At 37.2% G+C, this 19,719-nt stretch overlaps 1 long non-coding RNA gene across 1 annotated transcript; it reads right to left on the minus strand.

Moving 5' to 3' along the window:
- Positions 1-2,243: 2,243 nt before the first annotated feature.
- LOC140851275 (uncharacterized) lies at positions 2,244-11,597 on the minus strand. The gene is made up of 3 exons (XR_012134027.1): positions 9,900-11,597; positions 7,852-8,059; positions 2,244-7,587 (listed from the first exon to the last, which is right to left on the minus strand). It is a non-coding gene; the product is annotated as an uncharacterized lncRNA (long non-coding RNA).
- Between the last annotated feature and the right edge of the window lie 8,122 nt (positions 11,598-19,719).

Consider the following 19,719-nt stretch of genomic DNA (forward strand, 5'->3'; position numbering starts at 1 on the left):
GCTCACTGAACTGTTTTGGTAATATTACGACTTAAGTGGAAATGCCCCAAACCGCTGAGTGTTGTTGAATCGAGGCACAATCTTGGTGGCAGCATAGATCCAATCGGTTTGGTTCTTACCTCATCCTAGTACATCTTTACCATAGTTGAAATTATAATTTAAATTAAATTAGGTTGAAATGTTCAACAAAGAAATCAAATACAAAAGTTGTCCGATGCTATCTAGCTCTTTAGGTGGATTGCAAGGGTCTTTGTCGCAGCTTAAAGAATCTCAATTGCTACCCCTATAACGCCTCGATTTCCAAGCCATTAACCAGGTGGATAGCAACGGTAATTGTCGCACGATAGAGCATCTGAATATAAGGCCCAATTTCGAAGCTAGTGGCCAGCCACGACAACAATAAGAAGATATTCGTTGCAATGGTGATATCACGTCAAAATTATCACAATCCAATCGAAAGTCAGGAGTCGATGGCTAGTGTGAGGCATCATTCATAAAAATCGATGAATACATGACACCCGATAAAATACAGATGCTCTCGTTGGGTTGTAACAAATTTAATATGGTATCACCGTTGCAATGAATATTTTCTCAACAACAATGAAATCTCCAACCATCCCTTTATCGTCCTCTCTCCTTCCTCCCAAGAATCCAAACCAAGAAAAAAAAAAATTATAAAAGCAAAAAGCCCTTTGCAGAAAGAGAGAACTGAATATATTTATCTTAAAGGTCCGTGACAGCTTCAGAAATTGTTGAAGTAATTGAGGAGAATGACAAGGATAAGAATGGTGATTACATGGATTCCAGTCCGTATGTGGATGAGCACGGTGATAACTATGATGAGGGTGAAAGCCTTTATGAGACATAAGGAATCCAAATTAGGTCATTTCTTCCAAGTGTGGTTTTCTGATTCAGGAGTTTACAGAGATCAAATCTGTCGCATTGTTCAAAAACTGTCAGCAGTCACTGACGAGTGGGGTCAAAGGTGATAGGATACCAATACGATAGCAACTCCATAGTGGAAGCAAAGTGCTTTTGTGTTCCTTCGTGAGTAAACGAGAATGCCTGCTGCCAGGATTACCACATTTTTTGTGTAAATGACTCACGTATGTTTTGCCAACCCAGATAAGTTTTGTTTTCTTTCGTATATGCCCTAAAAACATCCTGATTTTTTGCATTCTTGGATAAGTTTGGTGAACTCAGAGTTGGCTATAGTGTAAATGATTTCGGCTGCTTTATTTTACTTCATGTGATACACAGCATATTTAGAACCTCTGACCAAATATGGATAAAGAATTTATGATTCGATGATTTTAAGTGAATCTTCTAAATGGCTCAGATACAACCATGTCTAAGAATAATAAGCAAGTATAGTGTCTGCTGTGCACATAATTATATTTAGTACAAAGTGTATGAAAGTTACGATGTAGTTTTCTGAGAAATGATCTTCAGTCAATTGGGGGCGCTGGATTAGGACATGCAACAGTATCATGATTGCAAGGGGCTCTTTGCTTCAGAGCTTTTCTTTACTGTTTAGTTATGAACATGATTGCTGAAGTAAAGGATAATCAAAATAATTTCTCTAGGACAGTACCTGAAATATACTCATGGAATTATAATATAAGACTTGAAAAGTTTGTGTGGTCCTCAAAATAGACTATTTCCAGCTTATATGTCTGCAGGTTTATGATCATTGCTGAAGAGAACGTTGTTCACAACGACATGATTTTTGTCAAGCATTTATCCGAGTAGAGCCAAGACAAAGTTCACTCCAAGGGATTGTTCAACCTCCAGCAGAGTTCAGCTTGTTCAATATCAACTCATGAGTATTCTTGCTCTCATAATTTTGTCTTGGGTCTTCACTAGTGGAGCCTCAAAGTGCACCTTGAGTTTGGCTCATTTTCTATTCAAACAAACGTACTGAAGAGGAACCCTTAGCATATGGACCCTTTTTTGAGGTGCGCAAGTCAATGGCGTTGTTTTCTTATGTGTCTTTCCTTCATAAACATTATTTATTGACAATATTAAAAATAACATTAGTTGATCTACGAAGATTTTTTTTTTTTGGTAGAAAAAAAGGTCTTCATTGAAAAAAAAATAGTCTATTTATAATCACCACATTACGCATAGTCTGTTTACAGGATACATAAGCCAAACAAACAGTAACTATGTAGAGCAAATATAAAACAAACTGTCCAAAAAATACTGCAAAAAGTAAAATTTGAGTTAAAAAAACCGTTTGAGTAACAACCACAGAAGATGAAGCCCCGTACTGTATGACATCTCTAACTGTTAAGCATTTCAAGAACTTGCTTACCATGACTGCAACTATAAGTAAAATCTGATTTAGAGAGTAAACAGAAGTTTGGTACCAAATATATAGTGAAACATTATTAATGTAGGCGCATCGAGGGAACATAATCCAACAGTTGTAGTAGAATTTAAGCACAGGAATGCTGGTATGAAAATCCATATCTGACATCCAAGCAAAATCCTTTAAAGGCCAATATATGCAACCCAAAATCCCACAGTAATAGATCAAAAAAATAGGTGGTTGCACCATGTGCTGAGGTCTGAGATGAGCACAAGGAGCATCCTTTGGGAGATGAAGAAAGCAGCAAACAAAAAACCCAAGCTTAGAAGACCAGCAAACAAATATCTAAATCCAGATACAGCTCCAATAAGAAAGCTCATCATCCCGGGTAAGAGCAATAAGCATAATGCCATGGACAAGACATATGCAAACCAAAAACTCTTCGTTTGGGAACAACATAAGTGACATAATACCTTAGGAAGACATAAAGTAAGAGGAAGCAATTATGAAAGCATAGCTCCCATCAAAGAAATCATCATCTGGAAGCAAATCAAGATCCATAAGGCCTTGAATAGGCATAGTGTAAGAGTAGACAAAGCATTCACCACAGACCCCATCAGGTAAAGCATCAATTAGGGGCAAAAAAAAATGAAAGCAGAACAAACCAGCCAATATGTACCATCTAATGGCTGAAGTAGACCAGCTCCTATCAGCAACAACTAGATTGAAAACATCATATGGGAGAAAAAAATAACCCCTGTCAAAATCCAACAACATAATAGAGGGAAAAACAAATATAGCCCTACTAATACCATCAACACACACATCATTTGGGGTTAAATCTGCCATCTGTAGCATATAGATAGAAAACATAGAAAACATCAATTGAGAGATAAAAACAACTCCACTCATCCCATCAGCATACACATCAGTTGGGAAGAAAGCAGTAGTATGCCCCCCTTAGGCTCAGCAATTTGAAGCTGATCGTGTCGAATAATCCGAGCACTTGAGGAAGGCAAAAGATCCCCCATAGAAAAGGAACAGTCACTAAGAAGAGCCTATTCAGACAACCAATCTGCTGTTTGATTTTGCTCTCGATAGATGTGCTTAAAAGTATAACCCCTAAACAGATTAAGAGTAGTGATAATATCTTTATAGTAAGATAGGTTAACAACAGCATCAAAAGATTATTCAGAAAGCTAATGAATAATTGTAAGAGAATCCCCAGAAACATATAGCATTTGATTGTTAAAAATGTGAGCAGCAGTAGTGAGCCCATACCAAATAATTAACAATTCAGCAATGAAAATAGAACAGGGATTAATCCTACGCCCCTGAACCAAAAGAATATTGCCATAAGCATCTCTAATAATAAATGTAATTCCAGCAGTTTATAATTGGACAGCGGCATCAAAATTAAGCATCAATTCTCCAAAGGGAGGGGGCACCCAAGAAAGAGAATGAGTTGTATAAATGTACCGTGGCACATGACAGGTACCCTAGATCTTTGGATGCAAATTAAAATTAGATGCAGCCAGATCAGTCATATAGTAATGAAATTGACGAATTAAGTGCTGAGGTGTAGTGTTATGATTTTGAAAAATTCTAGCATTACGAGTGTTTCACAAGAGCCAAGCCATGACACTCAGTATTGCCTTGGTCCTCTTCTCTACTTGAGTCTAATTAAGTAAATGTGCCAGGGCTGGCAAAGAATGAGGACAAACTAAAAGCTGTGTACTCATAACGAGACTATGCCAGCATTGCTGAGCAAAGTGACAAGTGACTAAGACATGCTCCAGGTCTTCAACTATTCCAGTGCATAAGTCACAGCAGAGTAAGAAATCAGAAAAAAAAAAATTTGTGATGAAGATTAAATTTACATGGGAGACCATTCCAGATAAATTTTCATATAAAATATTTAACTCTCATTGGAACAGGTAGCTGCCAAATCCATCCATAGGACTGCTGATTGAAAGATGATTCATCAGACATAAGAACTGAGATAAGATCTGAAGACAAGACTTTATTGGTGTTTGAGGTAGCCCAGCAAAGGGTATCAGGCCAAGAATGCTGAGGCAAAGAAATTTTTTGAATAACATTTATAAGATCCTGTCCAAAGCAAAGCTCAAGAGCTTGAACATTCCATTCTCAATCAGCTGCAATAAAGTTAGCCACCATAGCAGAAGACAGATCGCTATTAACATTTATATAAGTTAGCAGCTGAGATAAAGGCACATTAGAGATCCAAGAATCTAAAAAAGCAGGAATAGAAGTGCCCGAACCACCATCCAGAGTACGTGATGCTGGAAATGTATTCTGGCTTTGCAAATTTTATTCCAGATGGAAGAAATTATATGAGGTTTACTATATGCAAGCCAAGTGTTTTTAAATTTATACTTAGCAATAGCAAGTTGAGCCCATAGAGATGTAAGATGAAGTATTAGGTTGATAGCAAGTATACTAAGAAGAGCCTGTTGCTTGAGTCTCAAAGAGTGCAACCCAAGATCACCATATTTTTTTGGTTTGCAAATCTTTGCTCATGAGAGCAAATGAAGGCTTTTCTTATCAACAGAGTGGCCCCACAAGAAAGCACGGAACTTTTTTTCAAGGTGATTAAGAACAGAAAGCGGCATATGAACTGAAGACATAGAATAAAGTGGAATAGAAGATAAAATCGAAATAGAGGATCTCTGCATCAAGAGTGGAATATGATCGATGTACTATATTTTCTAGGGGACTATAGTCAAGCTAATAATTTTAGATTACAAAATAATTAACCTGTGCAAAGCCAGATAAGAATATTTTTAAAAGTAGGGATTTTCTAGCCCAGGAAATTACTAATTCCATGGAAAAATCTTAAGGCTGGCTAACTTAATTTGACAATTAAGCTTCTTTTTGACAAGACATGGAGGAAGTAAGGTACTTTCCCCGAGGATTAACTTTGACTATTAAGCTTGACATGGAAGAAGGTTCTGATGGGATGGAATTGGAATCCTAGTCATGAAAAGAATTAGTATTCATTAACTTATAGATTTAGTTCATGTGCAAATATTTTTTCGCTGAACCCAACTGTATTCTAATTTATTAAACTTGTCTCTCCCCTTTTGGAGGATCACAATCATGTCGACCTCTTATTACGGTTCTAATAATGCCCTCGTAACTATGTACACTCTTGGGCCTATAAGAAATAATCACTATTCTAAGAGGGGAGCGTCCAAACGACTGCGCGTCAACTTAGTTGAAATGCCCTGCACTTGAGCAACGTAGACTATCTTTTTCTGAAGCAAAATTACATGTAGCATGAATGACTGATATAATCTCAAAGCTTGAAGGATCTGCAACTATAATCTTGTTTCCATGCAAATTTCTCCACGGCTGATATAAGACAAATTTGTGTATATCTTTATAAATAACAAAGAAAGAAATGAATTTGTGCACATACTAGCAAATGCACTAGATTTCTTACTACAATCTTAAGCCGAAAAGAAAAGGTGATACAAGAGATTGTGGACATCCATTAGCCACTTCTATGTTCTCGCATGCCCCATATCGAGCAAATATTGTTTCCTACAATGGATTAAAAAGGCTTGAAGGATCTCCAAGTTGAGAATCAGATCGGGTCATTTCAAGACCAGATGTCTTAAACAAGCAAATACTACATTTAGGTGAGTTGAAGGGTGGTCAGAAAGTCATTGAAATTTATGCCTACGATGTCTCAAAAATGGCAAGACTAGTTGAGAAATGAGCACTCCCCACTTGGGTGCATGTATACGATCATAGAAGTCTTTAATTCCTCCAATCATCACCAAGAAAACCACGGTGGCAACCCAGTGGAATGGGCCACTGGCTTCCAACCAAACGGTCCGATTTTGAGTCACGGCGGATACTGCAACTTCGATTAAATGTCAGGATGCATATTACCGCAAGGGAGCTGATCCTGACGGTCCGGGTGTGAGATCTGAAAGAAGTTTCTGATCCTCTGATCTGCAGTGGTGCTGGGATGACATACTCAACCGTTAGGCTTGACCATAGATTAGTTCATATGGTGGGGAGGAGGAGTCCCTCCTTAAAAATTGCTCTCCGAATCGAATATTCTCCAACAGAGATTGGGGCTCTATAGTCACATCCAGGGGAGGTAGTTGCATTGGGTCAGCCCCCTCCAATCCCATTTTCTATACCAAAAAAAAAATCATCGCCAAGAAATCAGTTCAGGAAGATGGAGTCACTTGAGTGCACAGAGGACAATGAAAGAAAGTATGATCTTAGAAAATTTGTAGAATATTCTATAGGAGTCGAAGGAAAAGTTAGAATTTATCGAAACAATGTATTGTCTAAAAAGAGAAAAAGTAAAGAAAAAGAACAAAAAAAAAGTATTGAAGTTGTGTATGGCATGACAATTAAGAAATTAAAGTAATTTTCAAAATTATGCATATTCTTTGAAAATACATAATGGATGCATGGAGAATCTATCTATTCTAATGAGAATCCGCTGAGATATTTTCTATATGTGCTTACAGTGGAAGAATTTGAAGAAATATATGTTTCTCTTTCACTACAATAGATTTGAAAAACAGCTTTATGGGCTCACGGAGAATGGGTCATGAAAACAGCCTCTTTTATTTGGGCATCTTTGAAGCAGTATTCTTCATCCATTATCAGCGGATTCCTAAAACTATATACTTTTAAGCAGAAGCTTTTACGTATTTCATCCTGCTCAGTGGTTATTCCATGAAAAACGAAAAAAAAAATGCTAAGAACATAACAAATTAGAGGCATGACTGACAGAAGCCTAATATGGTAGATCTTAGGTGTTCTATCAAAAATGCTCTTATGTTCATGTATTGGAGGCAATGTGAATGCATGTAACTGTAGATTATAATGCATTTTCAATGAATGTATTAAGGAGTGCTGGAATGAGTTCAGATAAAATAAGGTATTTAGGTAGAATAAAATGGTCCGAGAGAAGACAGACAGAAGGAAAAATACAGCATGTACAGATTTTATGTGGTTCGTCCACAAGCTTACATCCACAGATGAGGATGAAGCAAAGACTCCACTATAACCAAAAGGATAGAGTAAAAGAATAAATTAAGCTGCCTCTCAAACAAACCCTAATCTCAATATATCCAATTTCTCTTACTTTCCTAAAATGAGGCAAAAGAAGATGTGTATCAAAATTGAGTCGGGTTCATACCTTGCGGGCTCCATCCGTACACTCCAGCAAGGGGTCACTGGTGGGCTTTAAGCTTGGGCTTATGGGCCCGATCGCTTCCCTACCACCAGAGACACAACCAAAAATTTTCAATTTGTTTTTTTCTCCAAATTTGTAATTGGAATGGAGTGGGACGGATAAGGAATTCAAGATATGCTTAACAAGAAGCGTAGGTCACTATGACTAGAGTGAATAAAGAAATAAACCTTCTCTGCTTCTAAGTTGATTATCAGCTACTCTACAGATCCTATGGTCCATTTGAGTAAAGGGCAAAAACTAGTTGCAGCGTTAAATGCACTACTAAGCTTCTAAGTATAAGCTTTACCTATCGATGAGGGATGAATTGAAGTTCCCTTCTCTTGTGTGGACCTTCATACAAATATCTAAATCCTACACCATTTTACCCGTCAAGCTATATAGCCATGGGTCTACAAACTTCAAATGTGGATGCGAATATTTACTGTAACTACAAAATATCTATCGTAGAATCTTTCTTCTTGTAGAGCAGAAGGTGCAACTTGAGCCTCCTGTACCTGATATGCATAATAAAAATGGTGATAGAAAGAAAATCTTTTTATCTATCATCGGAACAATGGTAAACTGCAGCATGGAGAGAGTATTGTGAATATTGAATTGATACAAGTGGTGGAATAATTTCACCTTAACGGCAAAGAGCATGTTGCTCGTGAAACTAAATAAAACGCATTGAAATATCAATCTCTGCTTTGTTTGTTTTTTTTTTTTTTTCTTTCTATTTATTTGAATAAAGAACCGAGTGACGTTCATGCTTCATAACAGATAAAGTTCAACTTTTAGAGAGATGACGATTGTTTGATAATATAGTAAAACTTGAAGTCTGAACCACCATTTGCACTTTCAAATATGAAACTCAATACAGTGTAGCATCTTTGAAACGACATATATAGAATGACTTGGCTTGGGGGGAGAGGGAGGGGGGTGGGGGTGTGGGGTGTGGGGTGCTTGAGCCCAGAGAGAGAGAGAGAGAGAGAGAGAGAATATGAGTACATCTAAAGAACTGCAGTTTGTTTGAGGGCTATAAAATTGCTCAAAAGCCACTGGATCGAGTTTCAAATTCATGAACTGCAGTTTTAACAATTACATAAGAAATTTAGCTTTGACATGAACCATAAATCCATGTATCTGATGTCTATACAGAAGGAGACTTACTTTCCAGTCATTGAAAAGAAGGAAACTTTCTATGTCCTCTCACTGTGTGAAGGTGCCAACTTTATACGTATTGTTTCTTTTTCTTCTGATGGAAGCAAACCACATTTTTCATCATCAGTACATCGATCAAATCTATGCACTTCAGTGTTCTTTATTTTCATCTAAAGAAGTGCTTTTTCTTGGGAAGAAATCATCAACATTAATGTTGGTATTTTACATTTTAATCTAAAGAAGTGCGTGGAGATATTTTGCATTTATAATCACCAACATCCTCCACGTATTTTGTTCCAGCATGAAATGCCATCTACTTTTTTCTTCGGACATCTAAAATTAATTTTATCCTTAAACATATTTAATAATGTTATATTCATCAAATACTATTACATATAATAGATTTCTGTTGCTAAATGCCACTATCGACCCCTTCATATATTCTCCATCTCAACTCTTACTCATTCAGTGGAATTTTGCTTCCTTGTCTGCTACCGATGTTCATTGATTTTTCTAATGCAATTGTTCAAGCATATATTTCGAATCGAATATCATGATCTATGTTACTAAAATTCACAAACTACTACCAACAATATCTAAAAGCTTGCACAAATGTTCGTCATGCTTTGTTATCAGGTAAATGTTAATCGATGCTTCAACATACGGAATAATCCTTTTTTTCTTGATTCTAAGGGAGTTTAAAACCACCCGTTTTACTAACAGGGAAATGTATACATGATATATGCATGAAGAAGAAAGGAAGATAACCATGGTAGTTCAGAAATCTGTCATGGTTAAAAGAAAAGATAAGAGAGAAGAAAAAATAGGAGGTTTGGGTCTGTTGCTAAGAACTTCAATAGGAACCAGAAAGCTATTAACTCCAATCAGTTATTTCCTCACCGATCAGAGCTAACTACATCTGCAAAACAGTTCCTCAATCCATTTGTTACAACATGCAGAATAGTCATTTTCAGATATTAAGCTTAGAATTGTTACTTGAAATACATGTTTCTCTTTAACATTTACTAGTTTTGGGCATGGAAGTAAAGCGAAACATATGAGAAAACATGCTAAGAGAAGTCTCTTAATACACAACGTACAGAAGCATACTCTACAAAAGTGTGCAAACAAAAACAAAGATACTACATACCTATAATTTTTTCTCAGAAAAAAGGATAACAAAAAACTACATACCTATGTTCAGAAGTGAATATAACCGAAAAAGAATATGCTGGATTAAGGTTATATATCCAAGATGGCTTTCTCAAGCTGTTAGCTTATCCATCGACCTCAACTGCAGGAACATTTAGCAGTCAATTAGTGGATTCAATTTGTTTTCATAGAATCCTGGTCAGAACAATCTTCTCTCACGTACCAGTATTAGCATACACAAAAAAAAACTAGTCAGAGAAACAATACATAGTAATTAACATTTGATGGAAACAAAAAATACATAGTGGAAAACACTAATTGTTGACAATAGAAGAACAAAAATTCCACAATTAATTACCAACCACATAAACGGTATTTGTTTTGATTTGTATGCACCTATTTATAGCTTGCACATATATGCGCAACCATTTCCCAACGAAGCAATTATCAAACCCTGGAAACCCTAAGACCTGAAGACTTTAAATTTTTAAAATATCAATTGTTGATGAAAATAAACAATTTTAATCTTCAAGCAACTTGCATAAGTTGGCCAATATTATGATCCATATATAGATGGATATGGATCAGAAGCATAATAATAGGAACATTAATTTGCAAAACTTTCATTTGAAGAATAAAAAAGAAAGGGAGGACGAAGCATAAGAAGAAAACAGACAGAGGAAGAACCTGAGTCGTCGAGAGAGATCGCAATGGAGAAAGTGATATTGGCGCGGCTCAATCTGAGATTGGTTTACCATCATATGTAAGTCCATCATCGGATTGAACCTCACCAATATCGCTTCTTTCATCCACCTAATCCTCCATCCATCTCGAAGTCTTTCCACCCAATAACAACGATTCCTTCTTACCTAATCCACCAGCTCAGACCGCACACCCGATCGAATTTGATGTTAGTTTAGGTCATGGCTTCTCAGCACTGCCAGCTCTACCTAAAACACCACCATCTCCTCCACCCTACTATTCTGTAAGAAAGACAACTGAGCTATTATTATTGCAATGCCCAGTGGGAAGCACCTGTTGGTGGTGCATCCGGCAAGGCCTAAAGTGTTAGGCGGTATTGCGTTTTCCATATCTTATAGGATCACACTAAGGTTCATGGCAAAGGTAGAAGAAGAACAGGTTGGCCTCGCTAGGGTCTCAGCAAGCTACCATATTCACCTAAGCAATTCTAGAACTTAAAAACCAATAACATCAAAGCTTCGCTCTACATGGCTTGTATGGCATCGGAAGATGATACTTGTAAGATCTATGGTTTGTATTGCTTTCTCGCGTTTATCCCTCAAACAAGCAAAAAAAAAAAAAAAAGATATTGCTTGCTTGCATGTCTTCCACGATTGGGTGACAAACCAACATGGAATCCACAGATGTCATGCTCAAGGGAGGAAGAGTGAGGAAGGTATTGGTGCTGAAAGAAGAGGAAGAGAAGGAAGCAATGCAGTGAGGGGATGGGAAGGGTCGAGAGGCTATAAAAGAGGTGGGAGAAGTGCCTCGGGATTTTAAACCATGGGGGAGGAGAAGGTGAGGGGAATGATGGAGGGTAGGGGTGAGCCAAATCCCAACCTGAACTTTAAAAGGTGAATCATGCTTAGCTGCGTGCACCACTCCACACCAATGAACACTAGAATATAATACAACATATCAACAAAATTGAATAGAATAGAGAGAGAAAGAGCCCTACTAAACCACCCCTCTCGCGCATGCCCACCTGCAATATTCCCCCACTCGGATAACACCAAACCACTCCTTTTCCACGTTCCTCATTTGTTTAACACTACACGTCTACAATTTTATTCTTAAAGAACGTGGAAGAAGCGAGCAAGGTAGAGAGAAGATGAGGTGGTTTGGTTGGGGTAGGAGAGAGAAGAATCGTTATATTATTATTCTTAGGAGCCTTGGGAGCAGGATCGCAGAATGTGTGCGCCTTGAAAGAAGTTTCGGAAACACGTACAAAGAGGGACTTGGGCCACATTCCACTCTTCTTATCCCTCGAACCACAAGCGGGGACAACGGCGTTAAAGTGGTTCTGCCATGACACCACAAGTAGGGACAGCATCCCTTGGGCTGCTCCCCTTTCTTTTCATTATTTCCTCTCTCTTTTGGTGGCACTCGTTAGAAATTAGAACCCTCGCCTTCTCTTCTATACTTATTTTAAAAGATCTTGGTGCCACGGCTTGTTGCATTTTTGTTGGACCACAATGAGGATTAGGTACGTGGCAGATGGGCAGATGTGAGTGCATATTATTTGATAAGGCGAACCAAACAGTTCATCAGGTCCAAGGGTGGTGGCCACCTTCGGGAAACAAAGGGGAAAAATATCAAAAGCCTTCTTGACCTCATGATAGGAGTAGTTCAGGCGGCGTGCCACTGCCTTCTAACCAGATTCCCACGCCTTAACCATGATCCATCATCTTCCCTTCTATCTCTATCTTTCGTTCTCTATCTCGCTCCCATCAGATGTTAGGACTTGGTATCTCTCTTAATTATAACTTCTATCTCTGCTCTTGGAGCGAGGACTCGGTGGCTTTAGAGGTCAACATGATCCTGGTTAAGGTGGTGGACAAAGAGACATCCATGTTCTGCTCTCACCGGCATCCACGTTGATCTTTTCCCGGATTTCCACTCCTCATGCACATGATAATTTTTTATTTTATAGACTAAAAGCACACATACTTTCCCCGTCTTCTGAGGTACATGAATAATAACATGGCCTTTCACTTCTTTGGCATGGAATGTCATCTACGACATCATAAGTATATAGAATATAATATTAATATTTACTTGCCTTAGATATAGTTATTTATGTTAGTTTGGTTTTTTTAAAATAAAAGAACACATATAATGGTACAAGCTTTGTTTTTTTTTTTTTTTTTTTGGCCCCTCCTCTCCGTTATCAGCATGGCGGTAAAGGCAAGCTACCATGCTGGTGGCTTTTATCCCTACCAATCTGCCTCTAATCGTAAAGTAAACCAGGGTGGTGCCAGAATGCATTCATATATGCAGCCAAAATCATTTAAACTACTGTTTAGTGTGGAGGTACCTGGGGCACGTGTGGGCGTGCAATGCACACGAGGGGGACGGACCTTGGATCAAATTGGACGACGTCCTTCAGAAATCGTGCCTGCATTAGCCTATATGTCGATATTTGGGACCTCAAATATGGAAGCAGTGCCACTAATTAGCTTAGTTAAACATGTCTTGCAATTCCTCTCAATGTTTGAACATTGAATCACCGTTCAGTACAAGAGGAGAGCAACCCCTAATCGATATAATTGGGTAACTGTAGATTTCATGCACGCAATGCATAAGGTGATCCCTATAGGCTCCTCAATGCATTGCCATGTAACTTGTAGGCTAATTTCTGGAATATAAGATCCATGATGGGTATAGACACCTCAATGCGTAACTACTAACAAAAGATACGTTTCAGACATTTTCATCTATTATATGATCCAATACATTCCCATAATATAATAGAGAGAGAAAGAGAGAGAGCAGCACTAGCAACAAAAATAATAATAGACAGAATAGTAGCAGCACCAACAATATTTGGTTGGGATCATGACAGGATGGATGGATGGGATAGGAAAGATGGATGGTTTTCATCTACCGTTTGGATCAAAAAATTGGAGGATGGATGAAAAAGAAGAGATTGTCTATTCATCCTGACCCATCATTTGACATCCTCCCAAATTGAGAGGATGAAGGAATGATGGATGGAGCAATATTGAAGGATGGACTTTGACATTTATAAAATTATCCCTCATTAATTTTTTTGATAAAAATATAATACTTCTTCACTTTTTCATTCATATTATTTATATATACTATTAATCATATATTATTAAATTTTATTAGTCGTTATTTTAATTTTAGTATATAATTTTCATAACTATAATTAAATAATTAGATTGTCTTCAATTTTTTTATTTATATTTACTATTTTTAGTTAACTATTTGTATATTATTAATTAACTATTTAAACTAAGTTATAAATTAATTATTTATTTATATAATTAGTTTATTAATAATTAATTTATAAAATCATGTATTGAATTAAATATTTACATAATTTTTTATATAATTATAGATTATAAATTTATATATTATCTACTTCTTTAGTATAAATAAGTGTTATAAATTAATTATAATAATATTTTTATCAAAGAATAGTTTAGTTAAATATTATATAGATATCATCCATCTTTTTTCTCATTTCTCCTATACCAAACAGAGGGTAAAAGAGGTAGCTCCTACAACGATTATAATAGTAGAAGTACAAATAGTGCTTGTATTCTGGAACACTTTTGATTCTGTTTTGTTGTGTTTAACATCATAGTTAAGAAATATCAAGTTGTATGCATACAGCTTGTGAAATAACATATATGCATAGTTCTCAAATTATAATAACTGAATTACTTCCTATTTTACATACATACATACATACATGCATACACACACACATATATAAAGAAAAAGATAACCCCTTCTTCCTGAGCATTTTCAATAATTTTTTATTCTTTTTTTTTGTACGATATGCCGATGAGATAAATTTTTATTTTTTTATACATTAGGTTTCAGATGTATAAAATTATTAAATTATATGAAACCAAAAAGAAGAAATGACAAAAAAGTTATATATAGACAATGACAAAGATTTTGTACAATGACAATATACAAAAACTTTAAAAAGGATGCAGAGTAGCTTGGCAATGTGTTTGTTTTGGGTACAAAATGTCACGGGTTCAAATCCTATCATCCCTACTTATTGCTCTCCTTATAGGCTGAGGTATTAATTAAGGTCGATTGAAATTGGATATAATCTTTTATTTTTGCATACTATACGTATGCAAGATATATTTGGGGATAATATATATATATCAGGAAGTAACCAAAATATATAAGGTACAACAAAATGCAAGCAAAAAGTGGTTCCAATTCCTATTCTCAGTTATCTTTCTCCAAATAGTTCATATCCTGAAGTCACCAAGTTGAGTGCAGTCGCAACATTAGTGCCAACAGTTGTCCACTTAGGTGCCTCGATCAAGTAAGAGAGCATGGATATCATTTCTTAAAAGCCCCAGCTGAAAGAAATAGAATAGGGGTCTGTGGCAAAATATTATTGCTTGTTCAACTTTGGCTCTACTCCAATTCATTAGGAGGTTGGTTTCAAACAGAAAGAGAAACTCACCCAGGTTGTGTGGCCTATCAGTTCTTTTGCATCATATTGACTTGCTAGCCTTCAGCTGATTAATTGCAACCTATAAATGTCATGATGGTTGATGTTTTTATTGTCCACAAACTTAACATTAAGTAAGATGACTCCTGATATGCACACATGCATGCACAACCACACATTCTTGTACGCATGCAAGTAATCATAAGCTCACATGCACATATGCATCCTTCTATCACATTTGAAGATATAATCAAATATCCATAATAACATGTTTAGATGTGTCAAGATTGATTCATATGACAGCAGAGATATGCAACTTAATTTGCTACACAAATCCTTCTTGTGGCATGACAGATATTCTTTTAACTCATTTATTCTCCTAAAATTCTCTCTTCTAGACGATTTTTAGATTTGTAATGGTTATACAATTAGCAGCGTTCAGCATATCACCATCGCTTGCTCAATAGGATTTACCATGACAGCATAATCAGCAACAACGAAAACAGCAACTGAGGCAATAGCAGTAATTAATGAGAACAGTAATTTTATTAAAAAGGTTTAGTAGATTCTCTTTTTTTTTTTTTGTAATGTATTGTAGCTTGGGTCCTATAAGAAGTCTTCTACAATAATATTTCAGCATGAATGGCCTCCTCCTAGGAGGATGAGATGCAAATGGCAACCTCTCTTTTAGCACCAACTAGGAATATAATAGTAAGTCTTGACCTTCCGAGTCCCTCAGGTGAGTGGAAGTTCTGCCATCAATCTCGGTGCAAGTTAACTCATAAGAGGAGTGTGACCATATATATTATTAACATAGCAGTCTATTTTAGTCATTTTGTTCCAGGCTTCTTTTGTTCACCGTTACTCTCGAGGCCACAATTTCTCTGCTACCGCACTCGAATCTCCTCACGTGATAACCTCGTCTCATTGTAAGACGTACGCCCAGGATCACTTCAAACATGCTTTCAATATCTGAAATTTCACCCATGGGGGGGAATTCATCTGAACAATTCTAATTATGATGCCATGGAACCCACCTCTCACCTATCTTAGAGAAAACTACTCTTAAAAAATTAATTGTTGCCAACTTTTATAAACATGAGCACTTCTTAAGATGCTGTCTTGAGTAGTCGAAGATCCGCATCTTTTAAGGTGGTGCATTCCTCTTTGCGTAGTGTTGGTGGAGAGGATGAGTGTGTTAGGGAAAAGGGAAGTTCTCTTTTCTTCCTTTCTCTCTCTCTCCTCACTGTATCTCTCATTCCAAAGGCATTTTTGGACCACCTTAGCGTGTTAAGTGATGAAGGCTTGGAAAGCCCATGTTTCAATCATGCATAACAATTAGGCCAAGGCTTTTGTCTGCTTGTGAAGACAAAGAAAGACAGCTGCATCTACCAAGGGGAGTCTCGGGGCAGTGGGTCTCTACGTTACGAGACCATATTAATTAGAAGAATGGTCAAAAATTCCTCAACTAATCAACAGGCCGCCCCACCCCCAGCCCTGTTTGCAGAGTAAACAAGCCTTGTCGAGAAATCTTCTTTTCTGTACATTCTTGACTGAAAGTTGTCCCTAGCAACTAATCCCATTTTGACTGAAGAAAGTATGACCATTGACGAGGTTATTACAAATTTCTAACAATATCATATGATTCATCAAGTAAGTCAAAAAAACTAGAAGGGTGGTGAGAGAGGATATGAGGCAGGAAGAGTTATCCAAAATTCGATATGAAAATCCATACAAGATCAATTATTTAATGCAGATGATTTAATCTTAAAACAAATCTGAAAACTATCAATTTGATACTCTAAGTAGCATTCAATCAATTTGCAAAGAACTTGATTTGAGAAATAGGTATATCAGGATGGCATTTGGATACTGGGAAGCACTTGGAATACTGCTTTTTGAAGCTAAGGTCCAATGCAATTTTTTTTTTTGATAGGACAGAGCATTCGTATGAAGCTAGCATAAATATAGTCAAAAAGATTAGAAGGAAGAATATCATGGAATGCCAATGGTAAGTCCATTGTTTTAGTTTAAATGATCCCTCCAGTATACTCCATCACGCATGAGGCTATCCAATCAACGGCATTGTTAGCCTCACGGCACACAAATCCGATCTCAATTGAAAAACAACTCATATCAGTCACCATATGCCATAGAGAAGTGAGTGCACCGTTGCCTCCTTCGGCTGCTCCCACACGCAGCCGATCACAGTGGCTGCCCCTCGATCAAATGCAATTTTGGATTTGCAGCTTTAGAGTAGAAAAATTGCAGTAATTCAAATTACATCCGGTCTTGCATCATACAAGCAAAGGCATTATTGAATTAATTTCGGGTGAAGTTATTCATAAGTCCAATACATGCGGTTTACCCAATAGCAGGGATATGAGATGGATGGATGTGATTTTATTGACAAATATTGTTTGTATGACATTTAACAAATGCATGCAAGCACGCATTATGATAGAGTAAATAAGCAGGGGGGTATTTATTAAACCGAGGGAGATATCCATGGCAAGAAAGGAGTGCCATTTATGGATGGTTATGATCAGAATATCTAAAAGAGAAACAGAGGCAAGAATTCGTCTACAGATCTTTTTCCTCTTAGTATAATGTGATTAACACACACTTAGATTTCTTACCAAAAAAACGCACACTTGGATTTCTTTTCCCCTTAAGCTCAAAGGAGTTTGCATTATAATGGTAGAGATAATTAGTGAATATTTTAGTGTTAGATGATGAATCCATGAGAAATAAAATGTTGAAGCTTGCATCAAATTGAATCTATAACATGATTCAAAAAATCAATTTTCTAGGGTGACTTTACGTGATTCCTTACCTTGGAAGAACATCGAAGGATGGTGGGATGGCCTTTATTTCCTGGATAGAATCATATATTTCTAATTGATATGATTCACTTTCAAGGAATGACTGATTACAGGTCTTGTCGTCAACTTTTAGAAAAGCATTGTAGACTTTTCTTTTTGGTAATTAAGCATCGTAGACATTATTGAACCTTCTGAAAGCACTAATGTGGATCATGCTTTATGGCTTAACTGCAGCCCTTCTACCTTTCCTTCTAATTACCTTGGGTTCTCGCTAAAAGGAGGTTCTCTCTCCAAGTCCGACTGGTTACTGATTACTTCTTGTCCAAAAGTTTGATTCAAAACTATAGCTTGGAAAAGTAAGTTTTTATTCTTGGGGCCGTTTAACCTTGATCAATACTGTTCTATTGCGGTGCATTTCATGTCACGGTTTAGGACACCTTCCTGGGACATTAAAATAATTGATAAAATCTAGGAAAGCCAGCATGAATGACCCCCACCCAGAATCACTAATTAAACAAGTCTAGGATGTCATCGCTTCCACCACTTGCTGGTTGATCTGGAAAGAGAGTAATTGAAGACTATTCCAATTTGAAGCTCTTACAGTAAATATCCTTTATTAAAGAATCGGTCAAATGTTGGAAAGCTGGACATCAGTCGTTGAGGGTAAATCTAAACCAAGCATTCAAAAATTTTGCTCCATTCGGCTATTTTAATTCTATATACAATTACTAACTCGTCTCAAGTTTGTTTTCTATCTCTTAACGTTTTTTTTAGTTGACCTAGGTCAACCAAACCCCCCCCCCCCCCCCCCGAACTCTCACTTAACCTCCACTTTCAGAATAATAAACTCGAATGGTAACACCCCGTTTTTATTAAGAAAAAATGATAAAATCAAAAGGGATTTTCTTTGAAAAGGCTCGGGTTTGGTTTACAACCCTTTTTTTTTTTTTCTTTTTTTTTTTTTTTCTCTTTTTTTAATTTAAAGTAAAGTGCAACAAGACCTGCCTTCCTAAAGAAGAAGGTGAACTTGGGGTTATAGACTTACATATCTCTAATTAATCACTACTAGCTAAATAGCGTTATGTTTGTTAGATGAATGTCTGATCAGGACACTATCTCTCAAGATCTTTTTGGTACTGCACGATGCAGCAGGAAGAAAAAAAAATGAAACAAAAACAATCAAAATACATAGATCAGCCAAAAAAGGACTCATCTCCACGGAGCATGCAAACTTCACTATGAGAAAAAAAATATTACAAAAGAAAATCTCACCCTCAACCCTCATATATCCAATTTCTTCCTCACAGAAAGTTCTCCCTCACAAAAGCTCTCTTTAGGAAGACCCCCATGAACCCCTGAAGTGACCGTTATCCGCTGTCCAGGAGTCTCTCTTCTCCTCTCAGCATCCTCGCGTCTCTCTCTCTTCATGGGTTCATTGTTTCCGCTGAAGAAAAACCACACCGCCTACTCTTGGGTGTTCTGTTGGACGAAAACCACCACACATCGTATTTTGTTCCTTAATCAGGGTGTTATATAGCCTTAAAGCCTAATTAGATTAGGTTAAAAACTCCTAATCAAGCCCAAAAAAGGGTCCCAAGCCGTTGGATCATGACCGCAAGCTACCAGAGCCATTCGATCGTGATCAGTCCACGAAACAATGCCGTGGACCACGAGAAATGCCCATGCGGTCCACGAACCTCCCTGTGCACCATCCGGTCCATGGTGGATCGGGCTGTGGGCTCCTAGCGGTGCGCTGGGCCTGGGCCACGCCTGCGCTGTGCGCCTAGGCCTGGGCCGGCCCACGCGCCCCACGCACCTGGGCTTGGGCCGCACCCCGCAC

This window comes from Elaeis guineensis, chromosome 8 (assembly GCF_000442705.2).
Source record: "Elaeis guineensis isolate ETL-2024a chromosome 8, EG11, whole genome shotgun sequence".
NCBI classification, from domain to species: Eukaryota; Viridiplantae; Streptophyta; class Magnoliopsida; order Arecales; family Arecaceae; genus Elaeis; species Elaeis guineensis.